Source organism: Schistocerca cancellata, chromosome 9 (assembly GCF_023864275.1).
Source record: "Schistocerca cancellata isolate TAMUIC-IGC-003103 chromosome 9, iqSchCanc2.1, whole genome shotgun sequence".
In the NCBI taxonomy this organism is placed as follows: Eukaryota; Metazoa; Arthropoda; class Insecta; order Orthoptera; family Acrididae; genus Schistocerca; species Schistocerca cancellata.
The window spans coordinates 501,208,245-501,235,279 of record NC_064634.1 but is presented as its reverse complement, the minus strand read 5'-3'; the positions used below and the strand labels follow the sequence as shown (position 1 = coordinate 501,235,279).

The 27,035-nt window shown below is 45.1% G+C and overlaps 1 protein-coding gene across 1 annotated transcript in view; it reads left to right on the top strand.

Moving 5' to 3' along the window:
* The first annotated feature begins 3,111 nt into the window (after positions 1-3,111).
* Positions 3,112-27,035, top strand: part of LOC126101523 (proline-rich protein 36-like) — a 323,227-nt gene continuing 299,303 nt past the window's right edge. Inside the window, exon 1 of the mRNA XM_049912165.1 lies at positions 3,112-3,166. The gene's annotated coding sequence lies outside the window, so the exon portion shown is untranslated. The remainder of the gene's footprint in view (positions 3,167-27,035) is intronic.

Genomic DNA, 27,035 nt, shown 5'->3' with positions numbered 1-27,035 from the left:
CCATATTGTATAGTTACAACTTATCAGGCCAACTTTCGAATAAATTTGTGTGCGATTTGAATATACAAATAAACATTAATGCATCTGTCGGAGCCCAATTTTTTATCTTACTTGAGCCTGTTCTTAATGTTTTACTCTTATCACAATGCGTATATTGATGTGTTTAATTATATCTCTATTTATCATTGCTAATTATCGTGCCTCATGAACACAGAGGTCGAACCCGTTATGACCTAATGTCGTGTACACGCTCTCTGGTGGTTAGGCAGCAACTACTTCATGCTAACTGGCGAATATTTTTTTATTTTTTTTTTTATTGTCACCTGAGCCGCAGTTCATGCGAACGCTCACTAGCAGCAGATGGCACTGTGAAGGGCGGTGGGCTCCTAAGGCAATAGACGTAACACAGACCGCCTGTCTGTCCCGCGTTGGGATTTGAAACGAAAATTTAAGTCAGGTGACGGAGGAGATAACTCGTTTTCTGTCATTACACACTGAGTCAAGTGCAGACAACATTCACAGTTTTTGTCATTTAAAGCTGGAATGAAGAGCTGAATAACTTTTCGTATTAGTATTATACATGTAGTAGTACAATTAACGTAATTCCTCCTAAATTACCAATAATGCGGTGGTTGTCGTTCTTGCATTTCGCCAGGACAAACGACAACTAACAGTTTGAAACACTATATTTCCAGTTCTTTGTTTTTAGGAGCGACAGAATTGCAGTTCTTCAGTGAATTAGAAAGCAAATTGTCCCATTGGTAGGAGGCATTTAGTTTCCTGACATTTCTCAACAACACGTGTGGAAAGTTTTATTACGTTTTTATAAGAAATGTCACACGCTTTTACCCACTATGTCCTGTTTTTAGACAAAATAAGTGTTGATGTTCTATGAGTATTGCTTCACCCAAAGCTGAGACTGAAATAATATGAAGAAAATAAGGAAAATGTACAAGACACTGTATTTTATAGAGAAAAAGTTTGCAGTGACTTAGATATTAACATCCTGTCCTCTCAAAATTTCCGTCATTCGTAGAGTTTTAGATCTGAGGATCAACATATTTTTACAAGACAGATACACAGGCCGTAACAAACAGAATCGTCCGATTTGTCACGTCTGTATTTCTGAAACTAATAAACATTTTGTTTTTTGATGAACAATAAACTCAAGAAGTTTTTTTCATACCTTATCGTGGGTTTCCATACGGCCCGCCTTGAGATGCATGGCGTATGTCAGTGCGGTATTCAAATTGTTCCCACACTGCAGCGAGCATGTCTTGAGTAACAGCTGCTGTTACGCGATGTCTCAGTTCATTCATTGTTGTTGGTAACGGAGGCACATAAAAAGAGTCTTTTATAATCCCCCACAAGAAATAATCACATACAGTCAGGTTCTGTGACCTTGGAGGCCAGTAATGTAAGGCTGAATCATTTGGTCCAACGCTCAGTAAACCTTCGACAAAAATTCTCGCACTTCGATATGTCAGTGTGGCGGTGCCCCATCCTGTTGGTAAACAAAGTCGTTCGAAACAGTTTCCAACTGTGAAAAAAGAAAGTTCTCAAATATATCGAGATACGTGCTTCCTGGGACAGTGTTCTCGGCAAAGAAATATGGACTATACACCTTTTCCCATGAAACTGTGCAAAACACATTAAATTTTGGAGACTCCCTCTCATGTTGTACGACTTCATGTGGTTGTCCCGTACCCCATATTCTCAAACTATGACTGTTCACCTTTCTGTTTAAATGGAATGATGCCTCGTCACCCGAGCGGTCTAAGGCGCTGCAGTCATGGACTGTGCGGCTGGTCCCGGAGGAGGTTCGAGTCCTCCCTCGGGCATGGGTGTGTGTGTTTGGCCTTAGGATAATTTAGGTTAAGTAGTGTGTAAGCTTAGGGACTGATGACCTTAGCAGTTAAGTCCCATAAGATTTCACACACATTTGAACATTTTTTTGCCTCGTCACTAAACACTAAACGAGGAAGAAAACTGTCATCCTCCGTCTTACCAAGAACTAAATTACAGAACTGCACACGTTGATGTTTGTCACCTCCACGAAGAGCTTGCAGTAACTGAATTTTGCATGGTTTCACGTCTAAACGCCAGACTGACATCGGGGTCATGTTGAGCTGTCGAGCTGCACGGCGAACGGATCTCTGCAGACTCCTTGTGAAACTGTGGCGGATGCGCTCTACGTCTGTGTCACACAGTCGGGGACGGCCCAGCGATTTGCCTTTACACAAAAAAAAACAGTTATTACTGACCGGCACTGCGCAAAACGTAGAACACAAAACGCCCTCTGTTGTCCCACACACACTGCTGCTACCTAGCGGGAACCATGTAAAACTGGAGAGTTTGTTCTTTCCAACAGTACGTTGTGCACGCACATATCTCAAATAATTGATTTTTTTTAAATCGCATAGTTCTTTCGATACACTCCTTATCATTAGCTTCGTAATATTTATAGACATGTAAGTCAAATAGCAGACCATCCGCATCTACTTGATAAAACAAATCACGCCTTATTTTCTGCCTGTAAATTCACTGAAAAGTAGCTATGCTCCCATGTGTGTTTTTAAATCTTTGCAACGTAGTACTTCCTTTCACACATCTATTGGAGCAATCAAATTCTGCGCAAGACTTCAGTTTTGTAATAAAGAACGCTTTAATGCAAATACTACAAGTAAAGCACAGATAAACTGAACGGCATTCCAGGAGATGTGAAGGAGATGTTGACGTTTCAATATAACGACATCGTGCGCGGTCTGTACGATCTGTGTGCTAACGTTGGCACGACAGCTCTGCACACAGCTCACGTTGTTGGGTGAGGTGGTGGAGAGATCGCCTGACAAGTGAAACCTCTCTGGCGGTCGCCGAACAAGTGTAGACACGAACAATTTGTCGGTCGGACGACCGATAAATCGGAGCTTGTGTGTGTGTGTATGTGTGTGAGCGGCCCCAAGCGGTGCGCCTGCGACGTCGGCTGCCCGCCCGTCACGCACGCCAGCTGGGCTGCCGGCGGCTGGGCGCGCATGCGCGCTGTGCCCGGCTATCGACCCGCGGGGCTGCCCGCGGCCACGGCACGGCGTCGCGTCCTGCCCCGGCAGTGGAGTCCCGGCCGAGCAGCGGGCAGCCGGCGTGACGGCGACTCGGCGGCAGCTATGAGGTACAGGTAGGCCCGCCGCGCCACGCAGTACGGCTTCCGTCGCACTCAGCCACTGCCCGCACCAGCCACGCAGAACCTGCCAGCACGCGTGGGGTCTCCGCGATACGGTGCCAAGTCCGCCCTCGCGGTCAGCGTTTCCAGCACTTTCCGCCGCAGAAGTGCAACCCAGTAAAGTGTTTTGCTAATCTCCGTGCGAGCTTCAAACGAGCAGATGGTCGCGATTTCGTGTTCTTGTGATGTCCTGTTCCAATTAATACAAACACCTTTACGAAATTCTTCGACATACGTGATCGCGTAGCTGCGTAAAATTAAACTATTGTGGTGGTGGTTAGTGTTTAACGTCCCGTCGACAACGAGGTCATTAGAGACGGAGCGGAAGCTCGGTTTAGGGAAGGATTGAGAAGGAAATCGGCCGTGCCCTTTCAAAGGAACCATCGCGGCATTTGCCTGAAACGATTTAGGGAAATCGCGGAAAACCTAAATAAGGATGGCCGGAGACGGGATTGAACCGTCGTCCTCCCGAATGCGAGTCCAGTGTGCTAACCACTGCGCCACCTCGCTCGGTAAAATTAAACTATTGACGTTGGGTTTCTTCCATACTGGCGCCTTCGTGAGTGGCTGAACGGTAATATTATTCAGAACGTGACGCACGCGCAAAGTAAAAATAGTTTTACTGTTGTGGTTTACGGCTGCAGAATCGCACGCTTGGGTCTTACAGCACACCGCACGTCACTGGCACCAGCGATGTAAGTGAGCGGCAGGTAATTGATACTGATGTACAAGGTCAGATCTTCGATTAAACGCAAGATAATCCTTACAAACAGAAACAACCCAATAGTATGCGATTACAGGATTAGTAGTAAACATGTGGAGCACGCCAAATTGCATATTTAGCGGTAATACTAAGAAGCGAGATGAAATCACTATTTGGGAAGACTTAAATTTGCGTGAGAGGGTTCTAGAAAGGTGTAGTGTATCTGAGTATACAATTCTACGCGGCAAGCTGAAGTGAGAAATTCTTCCGGTGTTTGCACTCTTTATCACCAGACTCCGATGGAATTTAGAGGCGCTCTGTTAGGATGGTCTATATGGTGATGCTCGGTGAATACGCATGGGACTCCTTTAAAGAGAGGCAACATAATATTCTCTAAACGCTTTAGGGTAAATTTAGACGACAATATTCGAAAAAATACAACTTTTCTTCGACTGCAACGTACGGGGTGTTTATTGTAAAATTATCGATATATTGAAAAATATCTATTGGTAGTCTTAGTCGACCATGAGTTGCTATCTGACTCGGCTCTGTTTAAACGCGCGGCTATGCCCCCACTATCATTTGCATCGAAATTATCATTACACTCTAGTTATTAAACAAAATATGGTGATTGCTAGCTACGAAATCAATAATACCATGATTAGCATATGATACCAAATTAAGATTTATTCAGAAAACAGGATGAGCAATATTTCTAGCCTGACAATCCAATACACTCGCTAACATAACTAGCCTATCATTGGCACAATGCATCCTCTTTTACTTAAGAGAACACTGAACCCGCAAGTGACTCTACTGATGTTCTGCCTGATCAGAGACAGAGAGCGCCTGTCAAAGAGCTAGCGGAATACGAACTCATTTAGAATTACAGTTCCCTACTTTGGCAGATGATTGCTAATATCACCGTAATTCTCCGAGATGATTACGACGGCCGGCCATGCCAACGTCATGATGCCGTCTTTCCCGTGAGCGAGCTTTGGTTTAACCTTCAACGTGGACGTGGTTTGCGTCCGTAAACTCCTGTACGTAAGCGTTCAATTGCAGAGTCCGTCACGAGTCAATACACAAGCTACTTGCACTAATGCCAAAAGTAGTTGGTCGACTAAAGTGCGCGGTAGCAAAGGTACACTTCAGATTGCATATGAACACCACAAGTTAGTACAAATCTGTTTCTCTTCTCAGGGGAACAGATAATGCTACGTGTGTGGAGTCGTATGCTCTACACTATTGAGACTTTGAGAGTAACCGCTGTACTCAATGCCGGTAACTTCTCCAGCCTACTTCTCTCCACGCTCTCCAAGCAGGGCAGCCAGACACCGCGACTGCTCTAGTCCACTGCCGACCCCCGAGTTCTCCTTCAGAGTTTTTGCAAACCTGGCCGTTGTTCGCCGCATGGATCCGCGCGCGTTGGTAGCCAGTGACGACACACACTACCATGAATCCGTGACCGTTTGTACCCAACCACGACACAGAATTCTCCCGCGGTTACTGTTGCCGCAAAACTTTTAATATCTATCTCTACGCGCTCTGCGCCAATCCTATCACAGTCGTCCTGAAATTTTTCCACTGTGGCGCGAAACTGTCTCTCTCTCTTTCGGATATAGCTCCTTCCCACTTCTTGTTGTGATGGCCCAGCCTCTCCCAACGTCTTTGGTGGTCTGAAGTGCGAGCCGACGAAGGGGCCCGGCCGCGGCCATCCCGTTGGTTTGACATGAGATAAACACCTTCCTTAGGGGTTCCGGCCGTGTTACAGCCTCTGCGGCCATCTAGTTAGTTTGACATGACACACACAGCTTCCTTTTCTGTGTCCATTCTGTCCTACCGGTGGGCCAATTATCAGTTATTTTCGGTGTATTAGTACTGATTTAGCATCATGTAAGGTGCAATATCTGCTACCTTACACGACCACCGATTATATAGCGTAGCAGTCACGAGAATAATACGAGAGAGATTAAAATGCGTACAGAGGCATACAGGTACTCATTTTTTCTCGCTCAATACGCGAATGGAATGAGAAAGAAAATCACTAACATCGTGCCAAGTATCCTCAGCCACGCAGCTGCAATGTCCTGTACACTGAACAGCCAGAACATTATCACTACCTACTTAATAGCCGGTATGTCCACCTTTTGCACGGTAACAGCGGCGGCGCATCGTGGTATGGAAGCCATGAGGCGTTGGTAGGTCGTTGGAGGGAGATGGCACCACACCTGCACACAAGTCACCTAATTCCCGTAAATTCCAGGAAGGGGGCGATGAGCTCTGTCGTGACGTTCAATCACATCAAAGACGTGTGACATGGCGCATTATCTTGTTGAAAAACGCCATTGCCGTCGGGAAACCTGATCGACATGAAGCGGTGTACGTGGTCGCCAAGCAGTGTAAGATACTCCTTGACCTTCACAGTGCCTTGAATGAGCTCCACTGGACCCATGGATGCCCACATGAATGTTCGTCAGAGCATAATGGAACAGCCGCCAGCTTGTCTCCGCCCCGCAGTACAGGTTCAGGGATCTGTGCTCCTGGATCACGACGGATTGGCGCCCTCCCATCGGCATGATGAAGAAAGTATCGGGATTCATCAGACCACGTAAAGCTCTGCTACTGCACCCACGTCCAGTGCCGATGGTCACGTGCCCATTTCAGTCGTAGTTGCCGATGTCGTGGTGTTAACATTGGCACATGCTTGGGTCGTCAGTTGCGGAGGCCAATTGTTAGGAGTGTTCGGTGCACTGTGTGTTCAGATACACTTTTACTGTGCGCAGCATTAAAGTGTGGTGTTATTTCCGCCACAGTTCGTCGCCTGTCCTGTTTTACCAGCCAGCCCAGCCTATGACGTCCGATATCTGTAATGAGGAGTGGCCGCCCAACCTCACGACGCCTGGACGTGGTTTCGCCACGTATTGAAGACGCTCACCACTGCACTCTTCGAGCACCCGACAAGTCGTGCAGTTTCCGAAATGCTCGTGCCGAGTGTCCAGGGCATCACATTCTGCCCTCGGTTTGACTCGCCAGTCTACACACGGACAGCCCGCTCACTGACACTACATACACCGTGCGTGTGCCTTCTGACTAGCAGTCATTCCTGGCTGCTATCGCCTGGACGGTTTTTATCGTTAGTAGGTCGGTGGTCATAATATTCTCGGTGATCAGTATAGTCTGTTTATATACACTACTGGCCATTAAAATTGCTACACCACGAAGATGACGTGCTACAGACGCGAAATCTAACCGACAGGAAGAAGATGCTGTGATATGCAAATGATTAGCTATTCATAGCATTCACACAAGGTTAGAGCCGGTGGCGACACCTACAACGTGATCACATGAGCAAAATTTCCAACCGATTTCTCACACACAAACGGTAGTTGACCGGCGTTGCCTGATGAAATGTTGTTGTGATCCCTCGTGTAAGGAGGAGAAATGCGTACCACAACGTTCCCGACTTTGATAAAGGTCGGATTGTAGCCTATCGCGATTGCGGTGTATCGTATTGCGACACTACTCCTCGCGTTGGTCGAGATCCAATGACTCTTAGCAGAATATGGAATCGGTGGGTTCAGGAGGGTAATACGGAACGCCGTGCTGGATCCCAACGGCCTCGTATCACTAGCAGTCGAGATGACAGGCACCTTATCCGCATGACTGTAACGCATCGTGCAGCAGATGAGGACGTTTGCAAGACAACAACCATCTGCACGAACAGTTCGACGACGTTTGCAGCAGCATAGACTATCAACTCTGAGACCATGGCTGTGGTTACCCTTGACGCTGCATCACAGACAGGAGCGATGGTGTAGTCGACGAAGAACCTGGGTGCACGGATGGTGAAACGTCATCATGATGGTCGCATCCGTGTTTGCGGTGAACGCACATTGGAAGCGTGTATCGTCATGGCCATACTGGCGTGTCACCCGGCGTGATGGGGTGCCATCGGTTACACGTCTCGGGTACCTCTTGTTCGCATTAAAGGCACTTTGAACAATGGACGTTACATTTCAGATGTGTTACTACCCGTGGCTCTACCCTTCATTCGACCCCTGCGAAACCCTACATTTGAGCAGGATAATGCACGACCGCATGTTGCAGGTCCTGTACGGGCCTTTCTGGATATATAAAATGTTCGACTGCTGCCCTGGCTAGCACATTCTCCAGATCTCTCACCAATTGAAAACGTCTGGTCAATGGTAGCCGAGCAACTATCTCGTCACAATACGTCAGTCACTACTCTTGATGAACTGTGGTATGGTGTTGAAGCTGCATGGGCAGCTGTACCTGTACACGCCATCCAAGCTCTGTTTGACTCAATGCCCAGGCGTATCAAGGCCGTTATTACGGCCAGATGTGGTTGTTCTGGGTACTGATTTCTCAGGATCTATGCACCAAAATTGCTGAAAGTGTAATCATATGTCAGTTCTAGTATAATATGTTTGTCCAATGAATACCCGTTTATCATCTGCATTTCCTCTTGGTGTAGCAATTTTAATGGCCAGTAGTTTACATGTTGATCCTGTTTTGGGGCTATCCCACTTCGTAATAAGTTACTGACATAATATATAATTCTTTTCAGTATTCAGCGGCACTGTGTCTGCGTAAATTATGAGACATTGTATGAAAGGTTATTGGTACTGTGTTGTTGTGGTCTTCAGTCCCAAGACTGGTTTCTGCAGCTATCCATACTAGTATACCGTAATCTCTGCACAACCACTGCAGCCAGCAACGTGCGTACTGTATTCACGCCTTGCTCTCCCTCTACAATTTTCAACCCCCTTCCTCCTAGTTCCTTTCATCACAAATTTTACCGTTCGTTCATGCCTCGGAATGTGTTCTATTGACCGGTATCTTCCTTTGTGACAAGTTGAATTACACATTTCTTTTTTCCCCGCTGCGATTCAGTACCTTTTCATTAGTTATTTTATGCACTTATCTAATCTTCAGCATTCTTAAGTGGCATCACATTTCAAAAGCTTCTATTCTCTGCTTGTATGAACTACTTATCGTCCCCGCTTCCGTACAAGACTATGTTGCGGACAAATACCTTCAGAAAAGACTTTCCACTACTTAACACTGGTATGAGACGTTAACACATTCCTATTTTCAGAAATGATTTTCTTGCTACTTGCCAGCCTCCACTTTACATCCTCTCTACTTCGTTCATCAACAGTTAATTTGCTGCCTACCACTTTAAGTCTCTCACATCCTAAAATAATTCTACGAGTATCGTCTGACTTAGTACAACTGCATATCATGGTCCTCGTTTTGGTTCAAGACACTATCCATTCCGTTAAACTGTTCATCCAAGTCCTTTGCCGCCTCTGGCAAAAGTCATCGGCAAAAGCTCAAAGTTTCGATTTCTCCTCTTTATTATTTATTTATTTATTTATATTTATTTATTGATTTATTTAACCTGGCAAGATTAGGGCCATCAGGCCCTCTCTTACATCTAACCAGGCATTCTACTTATTTTACATTCATACGTTTTAGTAGGCATGTTAAACTACATCTAGTACAAAAAGTGAAATAAACAATTAGAAAGGTACACCTGGAGAAATACATACATATAGAGTTTATATTCGTAGCTCATAAGTACTGTTATAATTAGACATTATTGAAGAGACAAATTTTAGATAGGAGTGCTGGCAGCAGGGAGTATGAGCGAGACTCATGGTGAAGGGAGGAGAAGAATAGAGAGACATGATGAAACATAATTAAGGAAATATAAAGGAAAAGAAGATTGCCTGGCTAATAGAGATAGATGAAGAGGAAGGCATCTCAGGAGCAAGATAGGAGACGCTAGCTTTGCTATTTGACAGATGAGAGGATTGGCCTGGTACATTAATTTTGTGGAGAACTTTATGAGGATGATAGTAGGAAATGCTTCAACTTCTTCTTAAAAGCAGCAGGAGATTGAATTTTGCGCAAGTTAAGGGGCAGTTTGTTCCAGAGGCGGACAGCGGCAACTGAGAAGGAGTTTGCAAAAGTTTTTGTTTTGTGAGTGGGCACAGTTAGGATACCAAATAAGAGTGACCTCGTGTTTCGATTATGATGGCATGACAGGTTTTTAATCTCTGAAGCAAGGTACTGGCGTGCTTGCGCGACGAGGAGTCTGTGAAGTAGACATAGAGTGTGGTAGTCACGCAATCTGTCCGGCCGCAGCCACCCTAGCTCGGAGTATGAAGCACTAACATGATCATATCGGCGAATGTTGCAGGTGTAACGCACACAGGCATTCATGGTTAGCTCTAGCCGTCTTTTGTTTTCACTACTCGTGCCTTGTTGAATCACATCACAATAGTGAAGGTTCGGTAGAACGAGTGCTTGCACGAGCTGGTGTTTCAAGTCCTGTGGAAATATGTTCCGAAACGTTTTGAGAGCATAGAGACAAGCAGACGTCTTTCGGCACACTGCGACTGTATTCTCCGCCCAGTTGAGATGCTCATCCAAAGTTACACCCAAGTTCTTCACTGTTTTCTGATATGGTATTGGAGTACCGTCGAGCAGAATAGGAGGTAGCCGTTCGCGGAAATCTGAACTTATTAATTTCTGATGGGCTATTAAGATTACTTGCGTCTTTTTTGCATTTAGTTTAAGCCCCAGGCTTTTCGCCCATGTCACTACTGAAGACAGATCATCATTCATCTGAGCGATTGCAGTGTTTACGTCTTCAGGTCTGACGCTTAGGTAGAGCTGGAGGTCGTCGGCATAGAAATGATATTTACAAGAGGACAGAACCGACGAAATATCGTTGACATATAAAGAAAACAAAAGTGGTCTTAAGACTGATACTTGTGGCACTCCCGAGGAAACATGTTTCCAGGAAGATTTTTCATTTACGCAGGCAACACATTGCTGTCTGTCTTTTAAGTAGCTTTCAAACCATCTCACTGCACTATCAGAGAAATTAAGCTGTTGCATTTTTCTGAGCAATATGTCAAAGGCCGGCCGGAGTGGCCGAGCGGTTAAAGGCGCTACAGTCTGGAACCGCACAACCGCTACGGTCGCAGGTTCGAATCCTGCCTCGGGCATGGATGTGTGTGATGTCCTTAGGTTAGTTAGGTTTAAGTAGTTCTACGTTCTAGGGGACTTATGACCACAGCAGTTGAGTCCCATAGTGCTCAGAGCCAATATGTCAAAGTTAACAGTGTCAAAAGCTTTGCTGAAATCCAGTAGCGTCAATATTGTTGCCTTTCGATTGTCGATGGCACATTTCAGGTCATCAATTACTTTAATTAGAGCAGTGTTTGTGCTGTGATGTTTACGGAAACCGGATTGAAATTTGTCATATAGGCTGAATTCATGCAAGTGTTCAGTGATTTGGTCATGAACAATATATTCAAGTGCTTTGGAAACAGCAGGCAGTATGCTAATTGGTCGGTAATCACTAGGCAGTTGCGGGTTTTCGATCTTAGGGATGGGTCGAATTATGCTTCTTTTCCATGCAGTGGGGTATATTCCGTTCACGAGGGAAAAATTAAATATGTCAGTTAAGACAGGTACTAAGATATCGGCAACATTCTTAATCATGGTTATACCGATACTGTCGTTGCCTATTGCATCAGAAGAGATTCTCATTATTGCTTTTCTTGCCGTATTCGTTGTCACATGTTTTAGATGGAAGGTATCGTTGTTACTTATCCTGTTTGGGGATTCTTGTGGACGGTAATTATCAGCCGTGCTGGTATTCAGAGGTGCAGAGAGGAATTCATTTAATTCGTTAGCTGACACATGAAAAGTAGGTTCCGATTTTGCCTTTCCGACCCCCAAGCTACGGAGATTCTTCCATAGAGTCGTGGGCGTCAGATCGCTGCATACAAGGGAGCGAGCGTGCCTGATTTTAGCATTGCGAATGCATTGTTTCACTCTGTTCCGTAGCTTTCTGTATTCTTCGAAACGCTCGGGTTTCGGATCTGCCTTGAAACTCCTGTGGGCAGCATCCCTATTAGTCATCATTTGACGTAATTCAGCTGTCAGCCATGGAGCAGGAGATTTTCTTACACGGATTGTGCGCACAGGTGCATGTTTGTCATAGAGGGCAGTGAGTTTATCACCAAGTTCATTAATTTTGCTGTCGATTGTAGGTTCTCTGATTATTTGATGCCATGAGATTTCTGAGCAGTCGGCTGTTAGAGCGTCAAGGTCAATACGTTTCATGTTCCTACAAGTTATGTAACGCGATTTGATCCTTGGGGGCTGCACAGAGTAGGCCAGGAATATTACATCATATGCTGAGAGGCCAGGGGCCGATGTTTGACCAACATCTCTTACTTTGTCAGTCTGTTTCGTTGCGATTACGTCTATAAGAGTATGACTGTGCGCCGTACGGGGTGTAGGTTGTAATGGAAGAATGTTCATGCTATTGTAACTAAACAATCTTCTTAGGTTTATTGCGGAGGGAGTGTCTCTTAGCAGGTTCAAGTCACCCATTACGATGACATGTTCGTATTGACATTGAAGTGAATGTAATTTCGACTGGAAGGAACTCATTGAGTTTATTTTTGGCGGATTGTACACAACGCCAGTCAAGAATTTCCGACTTTGGATATTTATTTCAATGAACATGAATTCAGCCTCTTTTTCTTCAGCAGGATTTGACGTACATAAGACTTTCGCTTTGAGATCTGTTCGTATATACGTGCCGACCCCGCCACATCGCTTTTTTGATCTGTCTGCCCTAAGAAATGTGTACCCTGGGAGATGAATATTATTAGAAGGCTCCTTCGTTTCCTTTACTACATGCTCAATGTACAGCCTGAATAATTGGGCAGACGCTACAAGCTTGTCTCACTCCCTTCTCAATCACTGCTACCATTACGCAGTACAGTGTTGTTTCTGTACAAGTTGTAGGTATCATTTTCCTTCCTGTATTTTACCCCTGCTAGCTTCAGAATTTGAAAGAGTGTATTCCAACCAATCTAGCCGCTACAGATTCCTTTCCTCCACTAAGGTTTAAATATTGTACGTGCAATACTAATGCAGCTGGTGTATAATACGGGTACTTCAGTGTACCCGCTACGAGAAAGTAATACTACCTGTCTCATCACCTTGGAGTTACTTACGTCTATTTTACAAGTTCATAGTTGACTAATTCCAGTGGCTGTGAGGACTGACTGCGGCCTGTGATTCACGACTACCCCCTGTTTTCCCACTAACCGCTTCGGTTCTCATTCTATAAAGTAAAATAAGCAGCTCAGTACAAGAAATATACCACAGTTTATATGCAATCGTAGAGACCAAGCATCGAAATTAATCTATGCAAATAAAGTCAGCATTAAGTAGGATGTACTGTCCGTGTACAAAGAAGCGTTTGATTGAAGTTAAATGTGTGAAAGTAATTTGAGTGAATGCGAAATCTATACAGATTTTTACATACTATCTTCTTAGGAGCAAATTCGCAGTCAGCTGTTATACAACAGATTTTATTGTCCGTATAGACTGTATTCCTTTTGCGATTTGTAGAGATTTAATTAGAATAACTAACCATCAACAGGCGAGAAACAATCTCAAATGTATTTCTAGGAGGATTCAAAGTAGAAACTGTTTCCCATTTCAAGTGCCTAGGAAACATGATCTCGAAAGACAACACCGTTAAGCAGAAAGTACTTAGCAGGACACGGAAAGCATCCAGTTTTTACGGTCAAATCGGAAATCTTCTCTGGGATGATAAAATACCACGAAGAGCAAAAGCGGCCTTGCACCACACCTATTTCGTACCAGTCCTAACATATGGTGTTTGTTTATTAGCAGAATTCAGGCAACAGAAATGAGATTGTTTAGAATTATGTATCAAACAACTACACTACTGGCCATTAAAATTGCTACACCGAGAGGAAATGCAGATGATAAACGTGTATTCATTCGACAAATATATTATGCTGGAACTGACGTGTGATTACATTTTCACGCAATTTCGGTTCATAGATCCTGAGAAATCAGTACCCAGATGAACCACCTCTGGTCGTAATAACGGCCTTGATACGCCTGAGCATTGAGTCAAACAGAGATTGGATGGCATATACAGATACAGCTGCCCATGCAGCTTCAACACGATACCACAGTTCATCAAGGGTAGTGACTGGCGTATTGTGACGAGGCAGTTACTCGGCCACCATTGACCAGACGTTTTCAATTGCTGACAGATCTGGAGTATGTTCTGGTGAGGGCTGCAATCGAATATTTTCTGCATCCAGAAAGGCCCGTACAGGACCTGCAACATGCGGTCGTGCATTATCCTGCTAAAATGTTTCGCAGGGATCGAATGAAGGGTAGAGCCACGGGCCGTAACACATCTGAAATGTAACGTCCACTGTTCAAAGTGCCGTCAATACGAACGAGAGGTGACCGAGACGTGTAACCAGTGGCACCCCATACCATCACGCCGGGTGATACGCCAGTATGGCGATGGCGAATACACGCTTCCAATGTGCGTTCACCGCGATGTCGCCATACACGGATGCGACCATCATTATGCTGTAAAAAGAACCTGGATTCATCCAAAAAATGACGTTTTTCCATTCGTGCACCCAGGTTCGTCGTTGAGTACACCATCGCAGGCGCTCCTGTCTGTGATGAAGCGTCAAGGGTAACCGCAGCCATGGTCTCCGAGCTGATAGTCCCTGCTGCTGCAAACGTCGTCAAACTGTTCGTGCCGATTGTCGTTGTCTTGCGAACGTCCCCATCCGTTGACTCAGGGATGAGACGCGATTGCACGATCCGTTACAGCCATGCGGATAAGATGCCTGTCATCTCGACTGAAACTGTTTCGCATTTCAAGTACCTAGGAAGGATGATCTCGAAAGGCAACACCGTTAAGCAGGAAGTAGCAGGACACGGAAAGCATCCAGTTTTTACGGTCAAATCAGAAATCTTCTCTGGGATGATAAATTACCACGAGAAGCAAAGGCAGCCTTGTACCACACCTATTTCCTACCAGTCCTAACATATGGTTTAGAATCATGTACCATACTAAACAAAGACCCCAGCAGAATTCAGGCAACAGAAATGAGATTCTTTAGAATTACAAATCAAACAACTAGAAAGGACAAAATCAGGAATGAGGTGAATAGAAAAGTAGCTGGTATTGAGATACCTGTTACCAGCGTCATAATGAAACGCAGGCTGCATCGGTATGGGCACGTAATGAGAATTAACAGTGAAAGACCTGCCGAAAAGTATTTCAAACTGAACCTCGTAGAAAGATCACCAACGGGAAGTCCAAGAAAACTCTGAATATAGACTGTAAGATCAGATGTGGAGGGAAAAATGACACAAATGGGAAGTTGTCCTGGAACATAAGGTGTATGAAGACAGAAGGAGATAGTGAGCGATTGTACACCACACCCGGGAAAGTGGTGTTGGGAAACGATGATGATTGTGATGGTGATGATGATGGTAAGCTAACCAATACATACTCAAGCCTATAGGACGTCCCAGAAATATTGCGACAAAGTCGCAGGGGTTGTAGAGTGTCATCCGACGACGCCGCAGAGCATCGAAATCAGAGGCGCCAGCGCCTGGCACTAGGCCACCCGTTCAACAGCAAAACTGACACTGTGCGCTGCCGGACCGTAGGCGGGACGTCTCGCAATGTTGTTTCTTATTATTACCACTGTCAGGACAACACACTTTTAACAGACGTAACCATACATGCAGAAGGCATAAAGAGAAAAACTGTCACATCGTAGGTAAGTCAAATGTCCATCTCTTCCTTTTGTAAAATTTTCAACAACAAAAGAAGAAATGTACTAGTAATAAAATTGAATTACTATGACAGGACATCTAAAATCACACAATGTGCGACCTGCCATATAATAACAGGCAACAGGTCTTGAGTTAAGAAATAAATAAGTAAATAAATTATTAAGTGACCGCGACAATAGCACGATCGCCAGTGGAGAAGATGGAGCTAGTTGCTGCGTAGCAAGGTGTCGTTTGGGTTTCTGTCTGCAGTATATTTTTCATCTGTATACCGAAAGTCACTGCAAACTTTAGAGGATTCCAATAGAAAATTAAGTTGTGGTGAGTGAATAACATTACTATTTCAATTCTAAGCTTTTAACTCGGGAGTCGACCGATTTAATCAACAATAAATTCATTTTACTGGTATAATAAATTAGTTTCAGCTATTATATCTTGCCGACCGGTGTGGCCGAGTGGTTCTAGGCGCTACATTCTGGAACCGCGCGACCTCCACGGTCGCAGGTTCGAATCCTGCCTCGGGAATGGATGTGTGTGATATCCTTAGGATAAACTGCCTATTGGCTTCTGTCTCGGGTTCTTCGGCCGACGTTCATCTAATGATTTTTCTGACGTTTCGCCAGCACGAGTGGCTGGCATTGTCAAAGCTTCACCCTCCATTGCCGGTGGTGAACTGGAGGCGAGCTCGCGGCCGCAGACTATATGTACCTGACGCGCCAACGTCCGAGGGCTTCTCCGCGGTCATTTCCGGTGCGGTTCTCCTCTTGCTACCTGCGACGGTCGTTCGCTGCAGTACGGGAAGCCAGGATCCGTTTACCTTAAGGCTTTCCTTTTTCTTCTTGAAACTGTTCGCGTGTTTTTGGATTTCTACAGCTTCTCTGAACAAGCGCGTGTGATAGTGCTTCTCTACAGCCAGAACTTCCGTGTCGGCGAATTTTATTACGTGGTCGGTCTCATTCAGTGCGTGCTCTGCCACGGCCGATTTCTCCACCTGGCCCAACCTGCAATGTCGCTTATGCTCTTTGATTCTGGTGTTAATGGATCGTCCAGTCATTCCGACATAAACTTTTCCGCATGTGCAAGGTATACGGTATATTCCCGACATTGCAAGTATACCTTGCACATGCAGAAAAGTTTATGTCGGAATGACTGAACGATCCATTAACACCAGGATCAAAGAGCATAAGCGACATTGCAGGTTGGGCCAGGTGGAGAAATCGGCCGTGGCAGAGCACGCACTGAATGAGACCGACCACGTAATAAAATTCGCCGACACGGAAGTTCTGGCTGTAGAGAAGCACTATCACACGCGCTTGTTCAGAGAAGCTGTAGAAATCCAAAAACACGCGAACAGTTTCAACAAGAAAGAGGAAAGCCTTAAGGTAAACGGATCCTGGCTTCCCGTACTGCAGCGAACGACCGTCGCAGGTAGCAAGAGGAGAACTGCACCGGAAATGACTGCGGAGAAGCCCTCGGACGTTGGCGCGCCAGGTACATATAGTCTGCGGCCGCGAGCTCGCCTCCAGTTCACCACCGGAAATGGAGGGTGAAGCTTTGACAATGCCAGCCACTCGTGCTGGCGAAACGCCAGAAAAATCATTAGATGAACGTCGGCCGAAGAACCCGAGACAGAAGCCAATAGTCAGTTTGTCAACAAGTGGCCACGAAAGCCTTAACAATTTTGTATCCTTAGGATAGTTAGGTTAAAGTAGTTCCATGTTCTAGGGGACTGATGACCTCAGAAGTTAAGTCCCATATTGCTCAGAGCCATTTGAACCATTTATTGCCGGCCGAAGTGGCCGTGCGATTAAAGGCGCTGCAGTCTGGAACCGCAAGACCGCTACGGTCGCAGGTTCGAATCCTGCCTCGGGCATGGATGTTTGTGATGTCCTTAGGTTAGTTAGGTTTAACTAGTTCTAAGTTCTAGGGGACTAATGACCTCAGCAGTTGAGTCCCATAGTGCTCAGAGCCATTTGAACCATTTTGAACCATTTATTATAACTTACAGTGGATCAACCTTACTTCCGTTCTGTCCGCGTTAAATTCGATGTTTTTAAATGAGACTTAACTGTGGCTACATTCATTAAAGCAAGAAAGTGTATACTGAATAATCGTCACGATATAGAAATTCAGTGATCACGAAGGCATCAATTTTAAGTTGTTTACTGCAGTACTGAGAAAAGCCTGTTATTTTTATTACAAACTTCACTTCAGAAATTAACTGCCTTCCCGCACAACAAACGAGCTCACACGAGAGATTGCGGCAGGCGAGATCATCACATACTCAGGCGGCTGCGTAGACGTCAACGCTCGCATCCGCCTTACTAATCTCGACAGGTGGCTTCTTCACGCCTTTTCCTGTCGTCGCTTCGGAACTGCGTTGCCTTTTTAAGGCTGATTAGACGCCCACTTCGGAGTCTAGGTGTTAACGTGTTTGTCCTCTGGCAACCAGCAACTAACACCAGTTGCGGGCTTTTCACTGTACCTGCCACATGTAATTATTAATTATGAGGCTGACACTTACTAATTTTTACACTGAGAAGTAATTTTTAGTGATCTTATATGTCACGACACTTAAAAATGATCACTCTCCTCAACCAACTTTTGACCAGTTTTCCTAAGTATGCAGCCTCTACCAAATAGGACTGATGGAAGAGAGAAAGAAGACTCAGCGAAGAGCGGTGCCTTTCGTCAGGGGATCTTTTACTCGGCCCGAGAGTTTTTCGACGACAGACACCAAAATTTCGAGAGAGTTCTTTCCGGAAAGAGTTGGACGTGTTACTTCCCGCTACGTACCTCTCGGAAAACGACCACGACGAGAAAATTAGAGAAGTTAGAGCCCGCGCGGAGCTTCGCCGACAGCCATGCTTCCCATACGCCATTTGGGAAAGCAAAAGTGATGTACCTATCAGATAGTGGTGCCAGAAGTACCCTCCGCCATACGCCATAAACTGAATTGAGGACTACAGATCTAGAAACGTAGAATGTGGGTGTAGAATAAATACTGTGATAATCACAAAGATTTCATTTAACACATTTTACAATACGGTTCACATTGTCGGTGAAGCAATTTGTTGTTATTATAAAATATTCAATTTAGACACAAAACTATTAACTCTCCCCCCAACCCTATATTCTTTAAGGAATTACACACCAGCGTATAAAGCAGCTTCAAACATATTGTTACTCCACAAATGAGATAATTTGTTAAATGTTCGACGTTCATCGTATAATGCTTGAATACATGAAATTGTAATAATATTCGGATTGTATCCGTAGGCTAATGAGAAAGTCAAAACCGAAACTGGTAAGCAGTTTTGTTACCAAATACTGTATAAATATACTCTGGGTAATTTGCGCTCCGTTTTGAGAGAAAGCTAGTTTTTAATGCCTCTCAATGTTTATGTTGTCATATCTCCCAAACTACTGTGTCGCATGATGATATAATTTTGCAGGTACATTCAGTATATATGTGGATAGTGTCTAAGAAATGTGTTGCAAATAGAGTCAGTAGTGAAGAAGTAATAAACTAAAACGTGATGCCCGATGCTGAACTTTTACTGCATGAACAACGAAAATGTAGTAAGAGATTGAGCTTCTCCTTTCATTATTTTGTGGAAGATGTCAGCGAGAAAATGTTTGGAAAAGGCTTGAAATTATGTTTAACGTTTTCTGGGGCGTCACTAGCAGCTCTCACTCTCAAATGTCGTAGTCCAGGTGATTTTTTCGCCCTGCGCTACACTCCGTCAAGACATACTCAGAGTTTCTAACTTATATAGTTGACTTGCGTTACGCAAGTAACGGAAGATCATACCTGTTAATGGGTTGATAACCTTTTTAAAGCAGGGCCGGGCACGGCACGGCGTACCAGACTCCAAACGTGGCAAGGCACGGGTTGTCTCGGCTAGTGTTCGTTACCTTCCCCGGAGCACCCAGTACATCATGACTTTTCATTTAGTTCTGCGATGTTGCATTATTCGGTCTCTTCAGTTCGGCAGAATCGTGGTGTGAGGTCTGTGTGAAGGACGTTGGCAGATTCACTGGATGTTTGTACAAAAAGAAGCAGTGTAGTGATCTATCGTCATAAACCTTTAAAAATGAATGAGAATGACAGAAGACAGGGATGAAAGTTCTTACGTCTGTTATGCAGTCGCATAAGCGACAGGTACTGCAATTTTGCTGTGAAACGATATTACAAAGCATTTAAAGATTTAATCGACACTGAAAGAGCAGAAAAACTACAACGATCGACAGACTGGATTTATTATTCAATACATCAAGAAGCACTTAGTGCTAAATTTTCAGGCATGCAGCACTTGGAGAAATTGATGGTATGAACAGCAAAATTTATGAAGTTCGAATGCATTATTCCACTGTCATTTCCAACGCTTTTCGATGGAACTAAACGAAGAGTATATATATAGCGTTTATTCACTACAGCAAAGTGCGTTGGTTAAATCGAGGCCACGCCCAGATCAATTTTTCAGTTTGAAACTTGGTATTGTCGAATGTATAAAGAAAAAAGGAGTGCAGGAACGAAAATTAGAACGCCCGGAATGGATTGCAGACCTCGCGTTTTAAGTGGACATGACTGCGTACAGCTCACAGGAAGACATTACGAGGTGAGAAACAAATCCTTTTCTGATTTGATGGGGATGCATTGAAACAGAAAATAGCGTTGTAGAAGGGACGCATTCTGACAAACCCCGGCCATTTCCCTAAGCTCACTGCCGTCAACGAAAACGCGAGGTCTGAAGAATTCATTGCGGCCTTGAAAGATGTACAACGATAGTGTTCTAAAAGTTTCGAGCTGTTTTCGAGAACGTTTGCCGCTTCAGCTGAAAGCGCCCCAATGCGTCTGCTGATATAACTGCTTGACCCGTAATAACAAATGTTTTTACGTGAACACTGTCCACCACGTCTACATTGCTGCCCTCAGGTAGCATTTTCACGTCTCTATATTGACGCTGCAAAAGTGCTGCAATATTTCGATGGACACATTTGTGCGAAAGACTTTTTTCCATAATGAAACTAAATAAGTCAGGGTTATGTGGCAGCCTGAGTGCGAAAAATTGTGAAATTGTCTGTGTCCGTCCGTGCACCGACAGTTTGTACCATATAAAAATTGTATTAAAACAAAAGTCATTCCACATTCCCAAACTCTGTGGCACTGGTACAGCAACCGTGATGTTATAAAGAGAATTCAGTCGTGGTTGCAATAAAGATGGATATATTAGTCTTCATTTGCTATGCGTTTCGCCTGTATTGAAAGGAATCGAAATATGGGTAAATAATCATGTCATGCTATCAATCAAACGCATACAATTATACCCAGGAAAAAATGGGCCAAGTGTGTGTATAACGCTAAATTATGGAACGATGACGACTGTCGCAATTTGTACCTTGTGAAGGTTTACAGTGTAATAAAAGAGGAGTCTGATATCGTAAGATCAAACGTGCCTTTCTAAAAATAAAGGTTCTGTCAACAGTATAAAAAATCATCAAATGGAGACGACGCCCCTTAAATACAAAATAAGGCCTGTTTATATTTGTCATATACGAGGAGTGTTCAAAAAGTAAGGTGACCTTTCAAATTGCGCGGGCAACGTACATTCGATTATCGAGATTTTTTTTGTTATGCTGGTACACATGTCCCGAATATATGTTCACAGTTTCAAGTATACAGCATACTTCGTTTGTTTTTGACAGATAGAAGGGTTAGACGTATTTTAGTGTGCTCGGCGATTGTCGATTATTATAAAAATGGGGCAAAGAATTTGCTTTTGTCAAAAATGGAATCAGGTGCTCTAAAACACTTGCAATGTTGACAGTGGCATGCGGTGAGTCTGCGCCAAGTAAAATAAAAAGTTTATAAATGGTACAAGCTCTTCCAAGATGGCCGAGAAGATGCCAATGACGAACCTAACTCTGGACGCCTCAGCACATCAACAACAGATGATAACGTCGAAGCTGTGAAGAAAATTGTTTTGGAAAATCGTCGAATTACCCTAAGAGAAGTTGCTGAGAATGTTGGCATATCGGTCGGCGCGTATCATACAATTGTTTCGGATGTTTTGGGGGATGAGACGTGTGTCAGCCAAGTTTGTTCCAAAACTACTCAGAAGAACTGTCGCATGAGGACTGCTCAGGAGCTTTTGAATGACGTCAGTGATTACCCTGATTTGCTCACAACAGTGATAACTGGTGACGGAACATGGGGTTACGGTTATGACGTCGAAACCAAAGCCCAGTCGTCCCAATGGAAGCATGCCGGAGAGCCAAGACCACCCAAAGTTCGATCAAATGTCAAAGGTCTGCTCACATTTTTTCGATTACAGTGTCGAGGTGCATCATGAATTTTCGCCTCGAGATCGTACGGTCAATAAGGAGTATTACCTTGTTGTTTTGCGCCGTTTGAGAGACGCAATACGCAAAAAACGTCCAGAATTGTGGAAAAACGATTAATTGCTTTTGCATGACGACAATGAACCTACTCATTCATTGTTGCTTGTGAGAGATCTCTTGGCCAAAAACAACACGTCAATCATGCCTCATCCACCATATTGACCAGATTTGGCCCCTGCGACTTTTCGTGTTCCCAAAATTGAAGAGACCTATGAAAGGACGAATGTTTTCAACGGTTGAGGAAATAAAAACTGCGTCGCTGGAAGCACGCAAGGCTCTAGCAAAAAGTGCTTATGAGAAGTGCTTCGAGGATTGGAAGAATGGAAGAAGCGTTGGCACAATTGTATTGTATCTGAGGGGGATTACTTTGAAGGGGAAAACATGAATATTGATGAATAAATAAAAAATTTTTCATAAAAATACACTCCTGGAAATTGAAATAAGAACACCGTGAATTCATTATCCCAGGAAGGAGAAACTTTATTGACACATTCCTGGGGTCAGATACATCACATGATCACACTGACAGAACCACAGGCACATAGACACAGGCAACAGAGCATGCACAATGTCGGCACTAGTGCAGTGTATATCCACCTTTCGCAGCAATGCAGGCTGCTATTCTCCCATGGAGACGATCGTAGAGATGTTGGATGTAGTCCTGTGGAACGGCTTGCCATGCCATTTCCACCTGGCGCCTCAGTTGGACCAGCGTTCGTTGCGGACGTGCAGACCGCGTGAGACGACGCTTCATCCAGTCCCAAACATGCTCAATGGGGGACAGATCCGGAGATCTTGCTGGCCAGGGTAGTTGACTTGCACCTTCTAGAGCACGTTGGGTGGCACGGGATACATGCGGACGTGCATTGTCCTGTTGGAACAGCAAGTTCCCTTGCCGGTCTAGGAATGGTAGAACGATGGGTTCGATGACGGTTTGGATGTACCGTGCACTATTCAGTGTCCCCTCGACGATCACCAGTGGTGTACGGCCATGTGTAGGAGATCGCTCCCCACACCGTGATGCCGGGTGTTGGCCCTGTGTGCCTCGGTCGTATGCAGTCCTGATTGTGGCGCTCACCTGCACGGCGCCAAACACGCATACGACCATCATTGGCACCAAGGCAGAAGCGACTCTCATCGCTGAAGACGACACGTCTCCATTCGTCCCTCCATTCACGCCTGTCGCGACACCACTGGAGGCGGGCTACACGATGTTGGGGCGTGAGCGGAAGACGGCCTAACGGTGTGCGGGACCGTAGCCCAGCTTCATGGAGACGGTTGCGAATGGTCCTCGCCGATACCCCAGGAGCAACAGTGTCCCTAATTTGCTGGGAAGTGGCGGTGCGGTCCCCTACGGCACTGCGTAGGATCCTACGGTCTTGGCGTGCATCCGTGCGTCGCTGCGGTCCGGTCCCAGGTCGACGGGCACGTGCACCTTCCGCCGACCACTGGCGAAAACATCGATGTACTGTGGAGACCTCACGCCCCACGTGTTGAGCAATTCGGCGGTACGTCCACCCGGCCTCCCGCATGCCCACTATACGCCCTCACTCAAAGTCCGTCAACTGCACATACGGTTCACGTCCACGCTGTCGCGGCATGCTACCAGTGTTAAAGACTGCGATGGAGCTCCGTATGCCACGGCAAACTGGCTGACACTGACGGCGGCGGTGCACAAATGCTGCGCAGCTAGCGCCATTCGACGGCCAACACCGCGGTTCCTGGTGTGTCCGCTGTGCCGTGCGTGTGATCATTGCTTGTACAGCCCTCTCGCAGTGTCCGGAGCAAGCATGGTGGGTCTGACACACCGGTGTCAATGTGTTCTTTTTTCCATTTCCAGGAGTGTATAAAGTCACCTTACTTTTTGAACACACCTGGTATGCACAACCACGACTGAATTCTCTCTATGAAATTATGTTATGTCTTCATTGTGGCAAAAATAGTTAAATAATACTGATTTTTTTGTGGTCTGTGTTGTCGAGAGATGTGGGGTGTAAGACCGAGTCGTACGCAGTGCGACTGCGTAGCCATCTGGGGGAAACGTGCAGCGAGGCTCAGCACTTTTGCACGACAGGCCTGCCTGAATCTTGGCCGCTCGTGTTTTAAAGTTTTGAATTCGGCCAGTGATTACATGAAACGCCGAAAATGACACCCGCTAGACAGGCAGCCCGCAGCTGGTGTCGGGTGACCGGTGTAGCGGCTCGCAGGCAGCAGGGCGCACGCTGGGGCCACGGCTCTGGCGCGACAGCCAGCTGGGACCGCCGCGCGTTGCTCGCTACGCACGTGCGTGCCGTGGCCACGCCTGTGCGTGCTACCCCGCACTCACCTGCTACTTGCTGACTCAGCCTGGCACGGAACGTCGCACGCAAATATTCTTCCGAACGTCGATGTTCCAAAACAAATAAAAATTTTAGGCTCTGCATCGTTAAAGTGTTACAAGCTGGCAGACAAACATTCAAAGACGTTTTTCAAAGCCTCTTTAGCGGTGAACGTCTTCCCGTAAAAAACGCAGGCGCACGCAAACTTCCGGCGGTGTGCGGCAGCTCTCGAGGGAAAGATAGGTGGGTCAGTTCCTGCACTGCACGCTCCACGGGCTCTAACACGAAGCGTCCGCCGCTCGTGGTCTCGCGGTAGCGTTCTCGCTTCCCGAGCACGGGGTCCCGGGTTCGATTCCCGGCGGGGTCAGGGATTTTCACCTGCCTCGAGATGACTGGGTGTTTGTGTTGTCCTCATCATTTCATCATCATCCAGGAAAGTGGCGAAATTGGACTGAGCAAAGACTGGGTAATTGTACGGGCGCTGATAACCACGCAGTTGAGCGCCCCATAAACCAAACATCATCATCATCATCTAACACGAAGCGACTTTTATGAATGAGTGCCAGAGATGGTACTCAGGAGAAGCACGTGCCGAGTGGACCTGTTAGGCTGGTATTACACTATCAGATTTCTTTGTCAAATATCTTTGATGGTGTAATAGGCAACTTTGTCAAATGTCGTCCAATATTTGATCAAATCTAGGGCCTCGCTGTAGATTTGATCAAAGAAGTCGCTTGTGTTCTGTTCGCTGCAATGTGACATGTTACCACGTGCAGCGTTCTATCGTCTGTTGTATTTTTATAAACATTGCCGATAAATACATTTGGTGTGTACCGACAGCTACAAAATTAATAGAGATGTATGAAGCTGATGAGGCGCTTTACAACGTGAAGCACCCTGAATACGAAAATAGATTAAGAAGATTGGAGACCAAACCAGACCTGACCTGACCTAACCTAACTCTCTCCTGTATCAAGGAATCGGAGCGTTACAGTGAGCCTGTCTTCTGCAGATGTAGCAGTTCTTAAGTGAATATTGTGCTTTGTGGTATGAGGAAACACTTCGCTGAGCACATACTGAAATGTATGCTCATCCATTCGTAAGTAATTGATGCACTCCACTATAAACTCACGTAACAAGTTTTGTTGAATGCTTTTATCGTCTCGTCGTGAAACCCAATGCTTCACCCAGGTAGTTTTCCTTTTTCCCCCCCCTTCTCTTCCACATGTGTAACTGCTGCGGTTAATAACATCTTCTTGTTGTTGTCAGCCATCTTGAACTTTGACGAAAAATTTGATGACAGTGTAATACCCCTTTTTAGCACTACGTCAAACATCTTTGTCAAATATATTTGACGAATATTTAATCACATCTTTGATCAAATCTTTGACAAAGAAATTTGATAGTGTAATACCGGCCTTAAGAACGGCAAACACCCACCGTTGTCCAGCAACAAAAGTCAGGTAAATGATAAGGAGGCGAAGCGTGTTGCACTCTCGGTTCAAAAGAGGGCGCACAAATAGCGAATGGGCGAAGTTAATAGAGATTCCTACGTCTGTAAAACGATCTATGCGCGCAGCATACAACTACTACCAAAGTCACCTTAGCGAAAGGTATGCCGAGAAGCCGAGAAAATTCTTGTCCTGCGTAAAATCGCTACCAACCAGTCACTCGTTACCATAAAAGGAAAGAGAAAGTTTTAAACTTAGCGTTTAAGAAACATTTCACGCAGAAGACTCGTACAAACAAACCATCCTTTGACCATCGCACAAGCTCTCACATGCAGGACATGGTAAAAGGTTAGAGGCATGCCTGGCGTGGAGTAAAAGCTGAAAGATTTGCAGACGGTCGAAAACATGGTTGTGGTTACATCAGAAATTTTTCTTACGTACATAGGTTATAAAAATAGGTTTTGGAAGAGGATTTCATCCCCATTATCCAAAGCGACCTTGATTTCGAAACCATGTGTTTCAAGCAAGACGGTGCTCGACCCCATAGAAGCAGGAGAGTGTTTGATGTCCTGGAGGAGCATCTTGGGGATCGCATTCTGGCTCTGGGGTACCAACAGCCCATTGGCATGGGCCTCGATTGGCCGCCATATTCTCCGGATCTGGACTCATGCAACGCCTTTCTGTCGGCCATATTTAACACAAGTCGTTCAGCAATAACCCCAAAACCACTGCTGAGCTGAAAACATCGGGTCATGCAGAATTTCGCTATTCGTCTGCGTCGCATCATCGTCAATGATTGCAGGCATATTGAATATGTCATATCCTATATCAGAATGTCTGTTGAATAAAGTGTGCGCACGCTGTATTTTGTAACTAATTAACGTTTTCTTCATATATTTCATTAATTGTCACTCTGTATTATCAATCTGAAACCCTGAGTCTCCAGTTACCTTCTTTCATGATTCTTCAACCAAGTGTTGGCAATGATTAAATCATGCTCTGTGCAAAATTCTTCCAGGGCTTAGTCTTTCATTTCTTTCCCCATGTCCAAATTCACCAATTTTCCCTTGTCTCAGTCGATATTCACTTACTATTTTTCCTTCTCGTCCTTTTCCTGCTATCGAATTCCATTCCCCCATCATAATTAATTTTTGTCTCTCTTAACTATCTGAATAATTTCTTTTATCTCATCATACATTTCTTCAATGTCTGCATCGTCTGCGGAA